Consider the following 18,677-nt stretch of genomic DNA (forward strand, 5'->3'; position numbering starts at 1 on the left):
CCTCTGACCCTCCCCCCACTGCTTGCATGCTCTTTCTCTCAAAAAAAAAAAAAAAGGTAGTAAGTAATTTCACCAAGCTAATATAGCTTCTAAATATTTAGAGTTTATTAACTACTTGTAAATGTATATCTCATTTGGTATCTTTTAGTTAACTTCTGTGGGTATTCTTAGTGACTTTATAGTTGAGATTATAAAGCCAAGGTGATTTGTCCAAGGCCCCTGCACCCGCCAGAGGGAGGGCCATGACTAGTAGACTGGACTGTGGATCTCAAAGACCACATTTGAACAATATCACTCACTAAATGACAATTATGTGAAGATTTACAGGCTTAAATGTAATTCCAGCTTCCAATACAAGGCTTAAGCACAGATAGATACCACAGATGTGTTCATCTGGGTCCATTTGCCTCATAAGGTTATATTAGATGTCAGCTTATTTATAATTTTTGAAAAGTTTTATTTTTTTAAAGATTGTATTTATTTATTTGAGAAAGAGAGAGAACTCAAGTGTGTGCATGTAAGTGGGGGGGGGGCAAGGAGAGAGAGAAAGGCAGAGACTCTCAAGCAGACTCTGTGCTGAGCATGGAGCCCGACTCAGGGCTCAATCTCATGACCCTGAGATCATGACCTGAGCCGAAATCAAGAGTCAGATGCTTAACCGACCGAGCCATCCAGGTGCCCCTAATTTTTCAAAACAAATTTTGAAAAAATAACTGAGTCTTGTATCCAGATGCTTGGGTTCAGGCTACCAGATACATATTGAGACTGTAGTGCAAGGACGGTATTGAAATGGTAAAGAAGGACACATACGTCTTTTTTTGTATATACCCACAGCCACCTTCTACAATAAGCAAGGGGTCTTTGTGTTCCTGATTATACTACAGGATTTAGGTTTTTCAGGTAAAACTGTTTTTCTGAATTGGGGCATAAGGAATGCAAGTAGGGAAGAGAGAGAGAGAGGAGAAAAAAACACAAACAGACCTTGAAGTCCTAGATGTTCGCCCCCGGGGGGGTGGGGAATACGCCCCCCCCCCCCCCCCCCAGTCTGAGCAGTGTGAGGAGGCGGAGGCACTTCCTTTCCACTCACTCACTCACTCACTCACTCCCTCATCCTCACTAGCGCCTCTCACGCCACCGGCAGTGTTCTAGCTAGGCACTGAAGATCCATCAGTACATGAGACAGTCTGCCACGGTGAGGTTTGCAGTGTGGTTGGGAGATTTGCACAATAAATAAAATTAATGCGCAAGTTACATGGTATATTAGAAAGTTTTATGGAGAAAAAATAGGGGAGACAGATTGGGTGCACAGGGGTTGGGTTTGTCATTTTAAATAGGGAAATTGGAAAGTGGCATTTGAGCGCATATGCCAAGGAACTTGTGGGTGCCTGCTCTTATGATATCTGAGACAGAGGGAGCAGCAGGTGCAAAGGGCAGGCTCGTGCCCTGTGTATTTGAAGAATGGCAAGGGAGCAGGAGCTTGGTAGCCAAGGAGGTCTGAGAAATTAAGGGAGTCGGGCAGGAAGTTCATGGAGAGCTTTATGATATCATGATGGAATCCAATGCTGTTCTGAAAAGAAATTGTAGGGGAATCTGAACAGAAAGAGAGAATGCAGTTTGGAGCCGTTGCAATAATGAGCGAGAAAGATGATGGCGGTTTGTAGCAGGTCAGTTGTGCTGCTGGTGAGAAGTTTGGATTCTAGATAGAGTCGTTCAAGTGCTTTTTGAGTTAGTGCTCACGTACCAGGCACTGAGACACAGGACACTGAGTAGTTACAGAATCTGTGTCCTTCAGGAGTGGGGAACATGCTCTTGGAGAGACTGGGGGGGGGGGCAGTGCTCTGTTCCAGGAGGAGATAGGCCTTCAGGGCTCCAGTCCCGCCCTGCCATGTGCTGGGAGGGGGACCTCACTTAACTGCTGAGTCTGTTTTCTTAGCTATGAAATGGGAGGGTGATAGCTGTTTACTCGTGCACTTAACTATATGTATAAATAACAAATGCAAGTTGCTTAGGGAAATTCTCTTAATAAACCGAGGATACATGGAGAGGTAGCATCTAGAGACTTGACGTTCTGATTAAGAGCCCAGACTCAGAAGCCAGACCCCCTCCAACCCTTGTTCACTGTGTAATCATGGGCAAATTACTTAACCCCTCCATGCCTCATTTGTAAAATGGAAAAGGTGAACCTACTTATTAAGACTGGTATATGGATTAACTGGGTTCATATGTAAGCATGTAGAACAATGCCTGACATGTGGTAATTAAAACTAGTCCCTAGTGGTGGTGTGAGTTCCAAGGAAGGTGTTCAGAATATCCTTAGATCATTAGCATATTTGAGCGGCATTCTACCTATTTGCAGGGCAATTTTTATTTCAGTGTTCTGTGAACCCACATTTTGCCTAAACGGACAGTTTCAGTGAAACCAGATCCATGTGTTTGGTTCTCTGTTTACTCATCCCATACAATCAAGAGGACCCCTTTAATTTCTTCTTGGATTAGTCATGTTTACCAACAGCTCGAAAAAGACATTCCAGCCTTCAGAAAGCAAATGACAATAGCTATAACAAGGCATTAGAGGTTGTATCAACTTGTCTTGCTTGAAGTTAATGTGAAAAATGCGGAGGAAAAAAATAACAAGGGGAAATTTCGAAAATTGGGCAATGATGTCTAACCAAAATGACATGCGCACCTCTGACTGTAAATGCACAGCTGTGTTAGCGCCTTGCCGGCTGCCCGCCGTCCTGAGGTTTTATCACATCATACTGCGGTGATGAGGTATTTCTTTGCTTTTTTAGTTTTTCCACTCGCAGATGCCAACAATGATTATTTGTAATTTCAGAAATAAAGAGGCTCCCAAGCAACATCTGTGATTCCATATTTTTCTGTGGAATTCAAAATGCATGTCTTACTCCTATCTGTAACCGGGGAGTATTTGCAGTCAAACATAATTCCCGTAGACTTGATTTAGCTCTGGGCCAGATTGACTAAAAGGTTTTAAAATGGTGCCCGTGCTCTCAGTATCTACACTGTGTGGATTCTCGACCTTTTAATCCCCATTTTCTTTAATACAAATAAAAGAGAGTTTATCAGTTGATTCAGATGAGTGGGAGTGTGCCATGTAAATTTCAAGGAATTATGCACTAAATTACAGTACCCATTTGGGGCTTAAACATCATTCTCCACTACACAAAACTGGCATGGATTTTATTTGAAAGGAAATGGCACACGGTGGCAGGCAATCATTTTTGTTATTGTGTTTCGTACCCTGGCCTCCAGAACCTAAGGACAAAGAAAGGGGATGTTCATTTATAAGGTGACCTCCTGAATGGTTCTTGAAATGCAATTTAATCCTCATATCAAGCAAAGTCTAATGCTGTATTTGCCAGTAAAATAGTCATTTGCATTTTTTATTGACAATACAAATTGTGTTTAATCAGGCATTCGGCGTGTTAGCATTTCCAAATGATTGAAGACCCAGTTTTGTTCAAACTACGTCCCATTTTGGGTCAAATGTATTTTGTTCTTTTTAATTATCAGAGCGCATAAAGTTGATTTTGAGCAGTATGATTTTTTTTTAATTGTCCATGTCCCATGTAGCTATATCTGCTTTTCTCCAGAAAAAAGCCAGGAAGCCCTAAGTTCTTAAGTGTACGCATTTACAGACGTCAGCCCAGCTTAGAAGAATCGTCAGAAAAGGTTTCTACTGAGTAACATATCTGATCGTTGAAAAGACTGTGGAGGCATGGACGCAGTCTTGGACCACAGATCACAAGACTCTTCGTTACCAGAAAGACACTGTCCATTTCCTGACTTGTGAACAAGAGGGAAAACAATCTCCCTTCCCTTTCTTGAGGATTTTCTTGAGGTTTTGTCCTTTGGGAAATGCTGTAGCTAAGCTGAGTGGGAAGCCCAGCCCTACTTGGCGTAGCCACACGGCCTCAGGCAGGTTCACCCATCCCTGCCACAACTTCCTCATCAGTGTAGGGGAGACCGTCCTAGCATTTACTTCACGTGATCGTGGTGAGTAAGAGTTAATATATAGAAAGCTTAAAACAATGCCTGGCCTGTGGGAAGTACTGTTTATGTTTCTTATATTATCATCATCATTCTTAGTATTAATAGCATTTCTGTCCAAGTTTATTGTGTGGATGAAATCAGTTCATATTTGTAAAGTACTTACAAGAAACCCTAGCACGCAGTAAGTTTTACAAGTGTTTGCCATTATTTCTATTATTCGGTATCTACCATTTACTAAGTGCTCATGGTATGAAAGGCATTAAGTTTAGCAACCTGTGAGGGACAAGGAGTTCTGACTTGACTTTGCGGATGAGGACAAAGGCTGAGTGGCTGAGCCCCTCCTGCAGGGACATGCTGAGTGAGTCACAAGCAGGACTTGAAAGCAGGGCAGGCTGACCTCACATCTCTGCCTCTTTACTCCTGAGCGCGGAGGCCACTCCACACGGGTGTCCCCTGAGCAGCATTCCAGGCTCTTCCTCGTACAGACCACGCAGCTGAGTCTTGCCTCCATATTCACCACGGGGACCTTGGCCAGGCTTCACTACTTCACTCACACCCACCGGAACATCGTCCACTTGGCCTTGTTTTCCTGACTTCTAGGGAACAGGAGCCCAAGGCCCGGGGACCAGGTTCCATTTCCTTTTCTCCACAGAGACTTGCCCCAGCTGTGTCTCTCTTCCCAACCTCCTCCAGCCCCATCTCTGTCCCGTTGTTCCCGATGCTGACACTGATGGATTCTCGTTTGTTTTGGAGGAGACATTCAGTGTTAATTGAAAATACCAAATTTGTTTGCCTTGGTCCACATAGACACAGATTATAATCATAACAAACATTTTTTGAGAGTTTGCTATGTGCCAGAACCGTTCTAAGCAGTTAATACATATTAATTTATCTAATCCGCACAGCCACACTAGGTGGGAGGTACTAATACTGTCTGCAATCTACAGATAAGTCACCGGACCATAGTCTGTAGGGAACTGGGGCAGCTTGGCGAGGGAAGAACTGGCTGATCTCTCTATGTGTCATTCTTCTTTTTTCTTGTCTGTGTCAGCCGGGGGCCAGAGCACAACTGGCCACGTCTTGTGCTCCCACAGGTGATACAGGAGAGAGGAGGAACAGAAAGGGGAAGAACAAGGGCTTATGGGGCATGTATGTGTCAGGTCCGGGCCATATCCTTTACCCTTACAATCAGAGGCGACACTGACCACCACCCTGTCAGGTGAGTGTCGTCCTTCTCATGGTAGAGGTGAGGGTGCTGGGAATCCGAGCTGTTCAGTGATTGGCTTTGCCTTCCACTGTTAGATGGCAGAGCTGGGGTTTGAACACAAGTTTGTCCAGCTGTGAAGCTCAGACTTTTATTTGGGTTTAAGTTCTTCCCTCTGTCCTTCCCTCCAGGTTTAGGACTCTGGGGGCCAACCAAACAGACAAGGTGCCTGACCTAAAGTGGCTTACCTTCTAGACAGGGGATTGGTCAATAAACAAACAAACAAACAAACAAACAAAGAGATCATTACAGAAGTGAGGACGCTCACTAGGGTGACAGGGAGCCCCTCATCTAGGCAGCAGGCCCTTAGTTAGGGTCCTCAGAGAAGACGTCTCTGAGGTCCAGTGGAGGTGAAGGAGACAGCTGTGCAAAGAGCAAGGTAGAGCGTCCCAGGCAGATGCACCCGCAAGGACAGGGCTCAAGCGGAGGAAAGTAGGGAATATTTGACGAACAGAAAAAGGACAGCATGCCTGGTAGGAGGCAGGCAGAGGTCCGATCAAATAGGGCCTCCTAGAATGGAGAAAGAAGTCTAGATATTTTTCTAACTTCCACAAATTTTAGAATAAAATTAGCACTGTGTCCCTGAGCCATCCGTTTATAGCTCTGAGTCTGGAGGTTTTGGTCTGTTCAGTGTGTGTTATAATTCCTGCCCTATGTCCATCTCAGGGATTGTTTGAACATTAGACACAAGGAGATCTAGAGGCACTCTTCAGAAGCCGCAGAGAGAAATGGCTAATTCACCTGACACATTTATCTGTGTAAGAGAGAGGAGTTCTTGGAAGACTGACTGTATAGAGAAGGGGAGCTGAGCACTGGAGTTCCTGCGTGCTGAGTTTCTCACTGGCTAGTAGTAGTCATAGTTGTAGTTGGGTGGTAATAATCATATATACCCAGTAAGCTCTCACTGTGTGCCAGATTCTGAGCTAAGCTCTTTAAATCCATTATCATTTAATCCTTGTAATACTACAGAAGACATAGAGACCATTATTTCCTCCATTTGTCAGCTGAGGGACTGAGGCACAGTGAGGTGAAGTCTCTGTCTTCATGGGCTTCGTTGTGAAACACCAAAAACTCAATGGCATGTGGCTTGAACAAGCAAGATGCTTCTTTTAATTATATAAAAAGAAGCCCACCGTGAGAGTAAGCTGATGCTAGTAAATCTGCTCAAGAAAGTCATCAAGAACCCAAGGTCCTCTGCCTTTTGGCCTCATCATCTTTAATATGTAGTTTTTGTTCCTCATGAATGCAAAGTAGCTGCTGCAGCTCCAGTTTTCTTATCTGTATTCCAAGTCAGGAGGGAAGAGGGTGAGCTGAAAGAGATGAGCAATTGTAGAAGGGGTAAAAACTTTCAGCTTGTGAGGTTTTGCCTGTTAGGGGAAAGGAAATGTTCATCTACATCTTCTTTGCCTCCAGCTGGGGTATATGACCAAACCTAGCCGAAAGGAAAGCAGGATTCTGGAATTTCACTTTAAGATTTATTTATTTGTTTGAGAGAAAGACAGAGGGAGAGAGCATGAGTAGGGGGAGGGGCAGAGGCAGAGGGAGAGAGAGAATCTCCAGCAGACTCCCCATTGAGCGCAGAGCCCAACACAGGGCTTGATCTCACAACCATAAGATCATGACCTGAGCCAAAATCCTTAGCCAGCTTAGCCAGCTGAGCCACATAGACGCCCCAGGAATTTCACTTTACAGTTGAGAGGCTGTGGGTTACAGAGGAGGATATTAGAAAGTGTGTTATGAGCTAGGCTCCAGTCACACAGCTAGTAAATGGTGAAATGTATTTCATCATGTCATACCCTTGACCATAGTGCCATAGTATCTCCCTACAGGGGAGAGACTCAGGAATCTTGGACCCATTATTTAACCTCTCTGTGCCAATAATTTTCATTTGTTAAAGAGAAATAATAAGAGTTTTTAAATAATAGGGTTTGGGGGAAGATAAAGCAAAGTCCTTATAAAGCAATTGCCATCGTGTCTGGCATATAGTTAAGTACACACCAAATATATATTAGCTGTTCCTACTGTGACATTGTTACAGTTCTTACTGTTAGCGGTTTCTGTGCCAGCATTTGTGAATAGGGAGGGTCAAACAAAAGACAACACAGCCTCTGCTTTGTAGGAGCTCACCTGTTCAGACTGTTTATAAATAATAATTTATAGTGTTAAGGTCAGTGCTGGAGCGAGAGGTGGCAGCAGCATAGATGAGGGAGGGATTGAGATCCCTAGGGGATGAGCAGGAAAAGATGAGCAAGAGTGAGAGTCTGGGATGAAAAGATGGGTGTTTACAGAAAGATAGGCTCTCAGGTGGCTACAGAGGTGAGGCTGGGTTCCATAGGAAGAGGAGAGGGAAGGATATTCTTTTTTGTTTTTTTAAGATTTTATTTATTTATTTGACAGCACAAGCAGGGGAGCTGCATAGGCAGAGGGAGACGCAGGCTCCCTGCTGAGCAGGGAGCCAGATGTGGGCTCCATCCCAGGACCCTGGAATCATGTTGTGAACTGCATGTATTTCCAACACACTGCAAAGTAATGTGAGGGTCAAGGCTAGCCAGGCAGATGTGAGTGAGGCTTTCCAGGTGCCTCATTTATGTTGAGCGCTGCCCTATGCCCTAGGGACACAGTGAGCAGTGAGGTGCAGCCCCTGCCCTCGGGAAGCACATCACATCGACACTCAGTTTTCTCCTTTGCTAAATGGGGGAAAAATGAAAGAAGGCTAAATTGTGTTAACCGTCTATTCTGTGACAGATTCAAGGGTAGATGTTGTGTGGACATTGTCTCATTAAACTTCAAGGTCATTATTACCCTCTCCCTTTGACAGGTGAGGAAACTGAGCATGGTAAGAGTCTGCAAGTTGTCCAGGATCACCCAGCTGGTAAGTGGTGCAGCAAGGATTCCGATTTTTCTGACTCCAGAACCTGTGTGCTCTGCTTGCTGGACTGCTTCCAGAACCCTGGGTAGTACACACACACACACACCCACCCCCACACACACACACCCCGGTGATGAAATGCAGCAATATCTGAGAGCACTTTAGAGCCAAATGCAATATAAACATCAAGAGCTGGGAGTTTTTATTTTATTTTATTTTATTATTTTATTTTTAAGAAAAAAGGAAAGCACCTCGTTTACTGCTGTAGTAAATTTCCATAAACTTGTCAATTCTTTCTCAGCCAAGCTGATTAGCAAGAGTGGAGCTGTCCAAGTTGCTTAAGTGAAGGAGGATGGCTTGATTGTAGTTCAGTGTCTTAGCTGTCACCAAGCTGCCTTCCTAAATATGGTCCTTATTGCCCTGCTCACCCCTCTATAAACACCACTGCAATGAAAGCATAAAACATTAAAAACATCCCCTGGGTGACTGCTATTGCCTTTTGAATTAACACCAGAAATGCTCATTTGAGAGATGTGGTTTAACTCGAGCGATATTTCTTGACGGGTTAATGAATATCATATGTTATACTGTAACCTAATATAACACCATCAATTATTTAGTTATTTTTATTGATTGACCTCTTCCAGATTATTTAAGAGTAGATTTTTCACTATTTGGAAGATTTAATGCTGAGCACTCGGGCACCTTCTTTCTCTGTTTGGAGTGTCCTCTGAATACAGAGGTGTGTGTGTATGTGTGTATGGGTACGTATTATTTTTATTATGTTTGGAACAGACAAATTGTAGACCATCCTGGAATTAATGAGCATGATGCGTGCACCTTGTAAATCTAAACATAACGAAGAATTGAACTGCTGATGACACCGGAGAAAGGTTTCCAAGGGGCAGGTAATCAAGTCTGCACAATTAGAGTTACTGTTTAAAAATGCAAAAAGCAGAAAGACAATCCTGGAGAGAGAGACTGTGTTTCCTAACTGGTGCCAATATAAAATACAAGTAGTGGCCATGGATCACTGGCTTTCTAACCAAGAACTAGAAAGCTTGTGTTGTAGGACACGGTGTGTGTGTTCTCAGGGGCTCCTGATGGGCTAATGGAAGGAGGGAAGGCCACGTCGGGAAGGCCACGTCGGGAAGGCCACGTCGGGAAGGCAGGCTGCCTGGGATCCACTTCTCTCGGGACACTCATTAGTTTCATGACTTTGGGATTAATTGGCCTGCGAAGCCAAATCTCTTGACTGGTTTAGTTCTCTTCACACTGGCCCCTGGCTGCTTTGGGGGCGTTGTTCTAGGCTGGGTGCGGGTTGTGGAAACGGATACAGCGTATGAATTATAGAATTACAGAAAGGTAGGGATACTGGCATGCCAGAATTTGTCTCCTGCAGGAAGATGGAATTTAGGATTTCTTAAAGTGTTGTCGACATTAATAATTTTTCCCAAGGCCCTTGTTTGCTGTCAGCCTATGAGCACTCACCATAAATTAATACTACTACCAGTAATTTTGTTAGGAATAGCCAAAATGTATCTAGTGATTTATAATTTACAAAGTAATATTTAGATATATCATTTCATCTCTCATACCCGACCTGGGCAGTTGTTATTTCGAGCAGGTGCCCGATGTCCAGGTTTTCTCCCTAGTCATTTTATGTCAGGGCGGGAAAGGAGAATCCCATCTCTGTCTTCAGGTGTAGAAACTGGTGGAATGCAGAGAGACCTGGTCGGCAGAAGACCCAGTGTTGAATCCTGACACCTCCAGCTGTTAGTTTTGTGGCCTTAGGCAAATTATCCAAACTTCACGAAAGCCTTACTGTACATATTTTTAAAACATTTGAAATAAACCTGGTGAAGAAAATGATATAGGGGGTGCCTGCATGGCTCTGTTGGTTAAGCATCCGACTGTCGGTTTTGACTCAGGTCATGATCTTGGGGTTGTGGGATTGAGCCCCGCATTGGGCTCCATGCTCAGCATGGAGTCTGCTGGAGATTCTCTCTCTGTCTCCCTCTCCCTCTGCCCCTCCCCTGCTCATGCTCTGTCTAAATAGATAAAATCTTTAAAAAATTAAAAAAAAAATTTTTTTAAATGAAAAAAAGAAAGTGATACAGGCATAGATTTCAATAAGGTATATGAAAGTCCTCACTACTGGGGATATAATGCCAGCGTGTAGGATTCTTCTAGCCTCGTGATGCCAAGTGGCTGGCCTCTAGGAGACCACGGCCCACCTCCACAGTGGACACCTCTGCTCTCCTCCGGCTTGCTTTTTCGCCAGCCGATGTGCAGCCTCAGAATTTCTTTCGGCACAGTGCTCCAGGTTGCCATTTGCCATTTGATCACATCTGGCAAGCTGGATAAAAACTCCTATGCCATCCCTATCCCTGGCCTAAGTTTTGGACCCAGACCTTCCCCCAGCCTCCCTCCTTCTCTTCAGAGGTAGGCATTTCTCTTTGCTTCCAATGCAAGCGATCTGGCCCAGAAACACGCACAAACCCAGCAGCCCCCTCTCAGAAGCGAGGCAGCTGTGCCCGATGCTGCTGGTTAGGTGGCAGCTGTGAGAAAGGTCACCCCGCAGGCTGCAGAGGCCGTTATCAGTAGCAGACAACCTGGTAAGGCCAAGATACATGTATTTTTAGACCCAAGAGACTCCATAACCTGTGGTTTGTAATGATTCGATTCCTTCTCCCAAATGCGACCTGCTGGGATCCTTAGGGGCTCCAATTAAAAAACTATATCACTGAAGATTGTGTGTAAACATCCTGAAGGTAATGAGACCTGAATTTCAGGTCAGTCAATTCCCAACATTCATGTTTTTTTACTCTTTCATCTCTTTGGCTTTGAGGAAAATTAACTTGGGCAACATGAGTGAGTTGGCCACTCCCATCTCAGGGGGCCACTAGGGAGCTACCCAGGCTGAAAAGGACCCCCGTCCTTTCCTTCCCATGCTGGTTCAGTTCCCCGGCAAGCTTAGCACCATTTGTCTTACCGATTACATTCCCCTTGTCTTGCCAAGGCACAGGACGTGTGTTCTGACCCATGGTACCATCTTAGTGATCTTCTCCTTCTATTTTCCATGGTGGAGCTAATCATTTCAGGGTGCTTGATTGCCAGGTTGGGCAGCAGGTCGGAAGAGGCCCCATCTGGAGGCCCGGAGGGCTGCAGTAGCTTTCTTGTGGGTCAGGTAGAGATGCATTCACACATTCAGAGAAGTTACCAGCAGACTCACCCTTGCAAGGCCCCTGGTGCTGCAGGATGGGGGTGTGTGGGGTAAACCCCAGGGGAGACTGACGGTATCTCTGTCTTCTCTGAGGACCCGTACTCTCAATGCCTCAGCAGGTCTCCCGAGAGTGATCTGTGCACATCACCGCACCTAGTCTTTCCTGTAAAGAGGGCTCTGTGTGGGGAAGGCCGGGGCAGCACTGCCTGTTATGGAGTGAATGTTTGTGCCCCATCCCCGTTCTGATCTGCGGATGGTGAAGCCCTAACCCCTAATGTGATGGCGTTCGGAGATGGGGCGTTAGGAGGCAGTGACGTTCAGCTGGGGCCAAAAGGGTGGGGCCCTCATGATGGGATCAGTGCCCTTGTCAGGGGAGACAGCAGCGAGCTGTGTTCCCTCCGTCATGCAAGGACACACAAGCAAATGCTGTCTGCGAGCCAGGAAGAGCATCTTCACTAGAAACTGAATCCGCTGGCACCTTGGTCTTGGCCTTCCTAGACAACAGAACTGTGAGAAGTAAATGTGTGTCTTGTAAGCCACTGGGTCTCTGGTCTGTTGTCGTGGCAGCCCCAGCAGACGATGACACTGCCCGCTCTGCCTTAGAGACTTGGAGCAGAGCACCGGGCACCAGCACCGGCAGAGTGGGGGCGGACTCCGGCTCAGAGAAAATAGCAAAGCACCAGGGTAAGTCCAGGCGCTTCTGCCCCCAGGGTCTTTGTACTGTAGTCACCAGGAAAGTAGCACAGTCAAGCGCTGGTTGGGACAACAGTATACTCACATAGAGGAGAGACAGAGCACGATCCGCCCCACTAGTGGGCAGCCGTCCCCCAGGACTCATGGGTCCCCCTGGTAGCCAAAGGAGAGGAATTAGCCTAGACACACCCCTTGCTGTCTCAGTAGAAGGACCCTGACCCCTCCCCCTCCCCCTCAGAGGCTGAAATAATGAAAGCCAGGGGCACATACCCTTAGACACAACAAAGGAGAACACGTTGACTCTGAAGCTGGGAAATCTTCCCACAGGAGGGGGTAAGCGCGGCACAGACGGTGCGGACTCTGTCTCTTGGTCAGGGGAGTGTTCTAGCATTCTTCCGTGGCTGCACTGGGGTTGCAGAACCACATACAGGCACAAGACTGGCTCTCGCAGCAGTCACAGTGTGCGTGCTCACATCAAAGGCTCTGACAGGGCTCCTTTGGAGAGAGAACTTGAGCCTAGCCATCCTGAGCCTCGATGTCCCGAAGTTCCTGTCCATAATGATTGGCCAGTTCCTGGGTTGACAACAGCAAGATGCACTGAGCACAGCCTGACATTTTGAATATGAAGGGAAATTATGGAAAGGAATAGGGCGGTCACCTTACAGTGTAGTGTTAATCATCCCCACGCATTCTACTGCTGGACTGAGCTCCCTGAGGCAAGGGAGTGTGTCCTACTCCTTATGTCCATGCCTAGCAGAAGTATAGAGCCCAAAGAAAGCTCTCCTAAGTGCTTGCTGAACCAATGAAATCATTTGCAGGTGGTGATAGATCCCTGCACCTTTAAGGCCGAAAGAAACCAAGCAATTATTTAGTCTAAATTCATTTTAGAAACAAGGAAACAAAGAGTCAGGAAAAGTGTCTGGTTGATGAATGGTAGGCTGGTGATGTGTGTGGCCCTTGCGTTGCAGATTTGAAAAAGACCAGTGAGGTCCAGTAAGTTCTTGATTCCTGTGTTCTCTGGGTGGGGGCCTTGTGGGGATGGGAAGAGGAGGAAGGCCAAAGACATATCCAGCTTTGATGAGTTTGCCCGTTGGCCCAGGTTACTTTTAGTAATTCACTGCAACAACTGTCGTTACCTATTTGCAGTGACTGGTGTGTCTTAGTTCAGGCTGCTGTATGAAGTATAATAATAAAGTGCCGTGGAGTGGGTGACTTATGGACAACAGAAAATGATTTCTCACAGTTCTGGAGTCTAGAAGTCCAAGGGCAGGGTGCCAGCATGGTTCTCAAGGCATCAGCTGAAACCCCAACACAGCTACACACAGAGCCAACTAGAGCCCAAGGAGGGGAACCCAGGCCCGTGCTGTGCAGGTGTTGAAGGTGGCGGGACAGGGGATGTGACTGTGAAAGTTTTTCACAGGATACAGAGTGGGGGCCGTGCCCTGGAGCATAACTGGGATGTTGCCGAACAAGGGAAGAGACAGCCAAACCAGGGCAAGTCTTGAGCAAAGGCTTAGAGGCTGAGAGGGAGGGTGGGTGTGGGCTTGGGGTGGCTGTGGGTCAGCAGGAAGGGACAGGAGGGAAGAAAGGACCTTCAGAGCCCTGACACACAGAAGCATTTCGACTGTGAGCGATCCCAGTTTCTTAGCCCTCTCCCCTCCCATGCACACTGCTAATGGAAGGCTTTTTTATAGACTGTAAGACCCACATTAACACGGTCTACTTTTAATTCCATACAATGGGCGAAAATCTCTTGGTTTTATTGACTGCTTCTTTATCTGACTTCACCTAATTGGAAAATAAACAGATCAAATGATACCTTTACTACAGATGAATAATTCATGTTCTCTTTGTCTTTTGTCAGAAGAGAAAGCCTAGCAGATCTGTCTTTAAATTAGGATATCTGGTAGATGAGAGAAAAATGTGAGCGATTAACTCCAAATTGAGTTCAGTGCGAATCTCAGAGAGCCGGAGTCCTCCTCTGTAATGAAGTTTAGATTGGTTCACGGAACGGTTCACCTGGCTCCGGTGGAGCCCAAATTCAGAACATATGAGGGCTATTGACCTGTTAATTTGAGATGTTTTAATCTGCATAAAAATGGATTGTATTAATTGTTTCACATTAACTGGGTCTGACTGTAATGTCTGATTGAATTAGGCTGACTTTTCTCTCTTGAAGCCATTTGCGGTTTCATTTGCCCCAAACACAGGAAACTTTTCCCCCCCTCCATGCCAACCATCTGAATTGGGGTGGGCTGTGTTACTCTCAGAGAAACCACCCCACCATCCTCACCGGCCACACCACCCAGCCGGCCGGCCGTGAAGCGTTCCTCTTTTCTAATTACCCTTGGTCACATTTCTCTACCCCATCTCCCTGGCTTACATGATTTTCTGGAAATGTCAAATCTCGGTAAGTCACTTTAACTGCTTACATCAATCTGTGCTTCAAAGAAAGTACTGGAACTGAAAAAAAAATTTTTTTTTTTTTAATGTAATTCTTCACCGTTTTACAAACATACTCTTGCGATCTCACGTGGGCGGCGCACCCTGCTGGACACGGAGGGTATACAGTGTCGTTGAACCTGCTTCTGCCCTTGGGGAGGTCAAGGTCTGGTTCTGGTGATAGGGTTTAAATGTAGGAAAAGTTAAGTGATAGTTAAATCGACACTGCAGGGAAGGGCCCCGGCCAGGTATGTTGGTAAATGAGTGATGGCATCCGTGCGGACCAAGAAACACTTAAGTTCCCTGAATGTGCCCTGAGTTTTGTTTTTCCTTCCCACAGTTCGGAGGCTATGCCCAGTTCTTTGCTGGGTCTCGTATCTTTCCTCTATATAACTCAATGAAATCATACTTAGCCTGTTCTGGGAAGACTTCCTCGGCGACCACCACCCCCTTGTCTGATTAAGTGCCCTCTTCTGGGTCCTCGTAGCTCCTGTCAAACCATCATTGTATTTATCTTACCATTTACTTGTCTCTTTCAATCAGCTGGAATGAAAGGTTCTGCTTGCAGCATAAAAGGAGGCAAGGCTGGAGAGGGAATTTAGGGGAGAATTAGATGGTGTATCCCAGGCTCGTGCTACTCAGCAGGTGATGTGAGCCGGCAGCATTAGCATCTCCTGGCAGTGAATTAAAAATGCAAAATCTCATGCTCCATCTCAGACCTATGAACTCAGCATCTGAATTTTAGCAAAGCCCAGTTGATTCATATGCATGTTAAAACTTCAAAGGAACTTGGCTGGTCTAGACTACTGCTTCTCAAACTTGTCTGCACGTTGGACTCACTGGGGGTATTCATGAGTACAGAGGCTTGGGTCCCCACCCACAGGGGTTCTGATTTAATTGGTTGGGGTGTGGCCGAGTAAAATCTCCCTGGATGATACGCATCTCCAGCCGCACGTGTGAGCCCCCTCTGGGCTGGTGGTTCCCGACCGCTATCACTGCAGTCACCGCGCTGTATCGTCTTTTCATCTATATGCCTCTCTCACCGCCTCTTAAGGGCAGGGATTCTTTTATATATTCAGACTCTAATACAGTATCTCTCACTGAATAGTTGTTTCTTAAAGTGAATGGAAACAAACCTGAGTGGAACTTTAGTGCTGAATTGGAGGACAGCCTTGGAGCAAACTTATGGAAAAAGACTAACAATAGCTTGGGCAAGGAATTGAGGCATACTTAAAAAAAAAGAAAAAAAAAGGTTCAGAATGTACTCATTCTGGCCAAAGTCAAAGTGTACAGGATATGTCAGGTTGTCGGTGCCCAGAACCCATGGGAATAGGATGGGGCTGGGGACCCAGCACGATCTTTTTTAACAGGAAGAGAGGAAACTTACAAGTTTAATTGACTTCAAGCCCTGGATGACACAACAGTGATATTTAACTGTCCACTTAGGAAATCACAGTGTGACTTTTCAAATGCGTTAATGGAAGTTGCAGTGTTCACTTGTCCCAGGTATCGGACTGCTGTATCTCTTGGGTACCACACTTTTAGGAAGTAGTGAGCGTTGTGGGTAATACAGAAATTACATCATGGGAGGGGGCGCCTGGGAATGAATGCCTGGACAAGAGAGGAGGTAGTGAGGACGTGATTGCTGTTTTCAGAAGAACTGCCTCTTGTGTCAGAACAGAGCAGCCCCGTGCGGGGCCGCTCCACAGGACATAGCAAGGGCCAGCGGAAGTCATGGAGGCAGGATTTGGCTCAACCTAGGATAGACTTGTGCCAGTGAGAGCTGTCCAATAATAGAACCGGCTGCCTAGGGAGATGGTGTGAGCGAGCGAGCTCTCTATCTTTGGAAATGTTCTAGCAGAGCCTGGATGGCCATCTGTCATGGGTATTGTGAAAATACTCCTGTATTCAGTGGATGCACAAAATTTTGTTGATGATAATAGTAGTAAATGTGACTACTGTATCCTGAGTGTCTCTGAAGTGCCAGATACTGTGGTACACAAGTTAGTATCCGTTATTATCTTTAATCCTTCTACCCACTAATGAAAGTGACAGTTACCACTTCATTTTATAGAAGAAATGGATTCAGAGCTAGGATTTGAACCTTGTGCTTTCTGCCTTGAAAAGACACAATCTTTTCAGTATACCAACTGCCTTTGATGGCCCCTTCCATCACTAAGATCCTGTGATTTCCAGTTTATTTAGACACTGGATTTGAAGTGTCTAAAGATCTTTAGGTGTCTATGTGGAAAAGGTCCTATGGAGAGCTGGACACACAGACTTGGTGTTGAGAGAGTGGTCAGGGTGCTGGATGGAGCCTTGAGCGTGCTTTATCAAGAGGTGAGAGTCAATGCCCTCTGGTCAAGCTTCCCAAGGTAGTCAGTGTAGAGAGAAGAGGTCAGCATGGGCTGAGCCCTTCACATGTGCTGTTGGAAATTCAAGCCTAAGGGAATGAGACCTGCTTTCTAAGAAGAGGTGAGTGGATTATTGCTACATGTTGGAGGCCTGATTTTTAATCTCTGTAAAATGTGAATGCTTCTGTAAATTTTCAGATTCCAGACGTAGACTATACAAGCCGAGTGCTGAAATTGGAATCAGTATGATCAGTGGCTCAAGGTATAGCCTCTGCCTGGGTTGATACCTGGACACTGCTTCTACCTAGCTATGTGTCCTTCCACGAATTACCTTCTTATGCCTCAATTTCATCCTCTGTAAAATGGGGATAACACTGCCTACCCCACAGGTTTATCATGAACCTTGAGTAAAATGATAGACATACAGTGCTTAAACAGAGGCTGACATGTGGTAGGCACTTGGTGTTTATTCAGATTAGTTAATAAATCTAAGTACAACCCTACAGTACTACAAATGGAATAGTTTACTTAGGACGCTTACTTGTCTAAGAATTCAGCTTACATTTTTTAAAAATTAAAATGCACAATCGATGATATCTTTAGTTAACCAAACATTTTAGCTTAGTCTTTCAGTCCATTCTGTTGCAGCTTCTAGACTGTATGAATCCACTTCCCCATTGTAATACATGGTCTGTAACAGAATTGAGGCCGCGTAGAGGAGAGGTGAAAAGAAGGGCCGGGCTAGTCACACTGCCTGGGTTTAAATTCTGTTTTCGTCCTTTACTGGTACTGTGACCTGGGGCAATTTGCTAGTGATTGCAAGCCTCAGTTTCATTCTTACAAAGTGGAGATAGTAGTGATACCTCCCTCATTAGGATTTATCGATCAGATGAGATTACATGTATAGAGCGCTTGGAACAGTGCCCCAGGACCTCCCACGTGGTAAACATTCAATAAATGGTGATGATAGCCATATCTTGTAAAGCACAGGAACTTATAATGCATTGGGGTTCTTACTGGATGTATCGGTGTTAATTATATAATCCTGTAGTTTGCATGCATAATCTATGGACAGGTGTCTCTGTGAGCAAGAGACTGATGGTTTGGGGGATGACCATGGGTGATGGGGGTCTGATGCTCCTGAAATTGCAGGCAAGACTTAGAGCTATGCCTGTCTTTTTGGAGAAGGTCTAGGCTTTCATTAATCATTGTGTGATCTTATAAAGTTTAAGAAGTGTTAGCAAAGGGGCCCCTGGGTGGCTCAGTTGGTTAAGCGTCTGCCTTCAGCTCAGGTCATGACCTCAGGGCCCTGGGATCTTGTCCTGCCTTGGGCTCTCTGCTCAGCAGAGAGCCTGCTTCTGTCCCTCCTCCTGCCTGTGCGCACACGCGTGCTCTCTCTCTCTCAAATAAATAAAAATCTTAAAAAAAAAAAAAGTGTTAGCATAAGAACCCTGAATGGAACCTGAGACTGTTAGTAAGAGAAAAGTGAAAGCATGGCCAATAGTGGCCTCAGGAATGAAGTGATATTGTTATCCCCTATAGCAAAGAGTCAGAGGTGGGTGGTCCCAAGATCAGTGCAGTAGTTCAAAGATGTTATCGGGGCTCACGTTCTTTCTTTCTGCTCTGTGTCATCCTAGATTAATTGCTTCATGGTCTCAGGAGAGCTACCATAGGCGTAAGTACCATACAGTCCTATATCTTCACTGAAAACAGGAAGAAACCAGGGCAGCCATGATGGTACGATAGAGCTTTGAGTCTTTGTCTGCTTTCCTTTGTCAGAGGTAAAAACAAACACAAACAACAATTTCCCAGAAG

General features: G+C 45.6%; 1 protein-coding gene across 2 annotated transcripts in view; it reads left to right on the forward strand.

Annotated features, from left to right (window-relative positions):
* Positions 1-5,088: 5,088 nt before the first annotated feature.
* Positions 5,089-18,677, forward strand: part of LOC121102090 (disabled homolog 1-like) — a 178,187-nt gene continuing 164,598 nt past the window's right edge. For both annotated transcript variants that reach the window (XR_005834159.1, XM_040627256.1), the window contains exons 1-2: positions 5,089-5,233; positions 8,097-8,150. The gene's annotated coding sequence lies outside the window, so the exon portion shown is untranslated. The remainder of the gene's footprint in view (positions 5,234-8,096; positions 8,151-18,677) is intronic.

Source organism: Ursus maritimus, unplaced genomic scaffold (assembly GCF_017311325.1).
Source record: "Ursus maritimus isolate PB19 unplaced genomic scaffold, ASM1731132v1 scaffold_12, whole genome shotgun sequence".
Classification (NCBI taxonomy): Eukaryota; Metazoa; Chordata; class Mammalia; order Carnivora; family Ursidae; genus Ursus; species Ursus maritimus.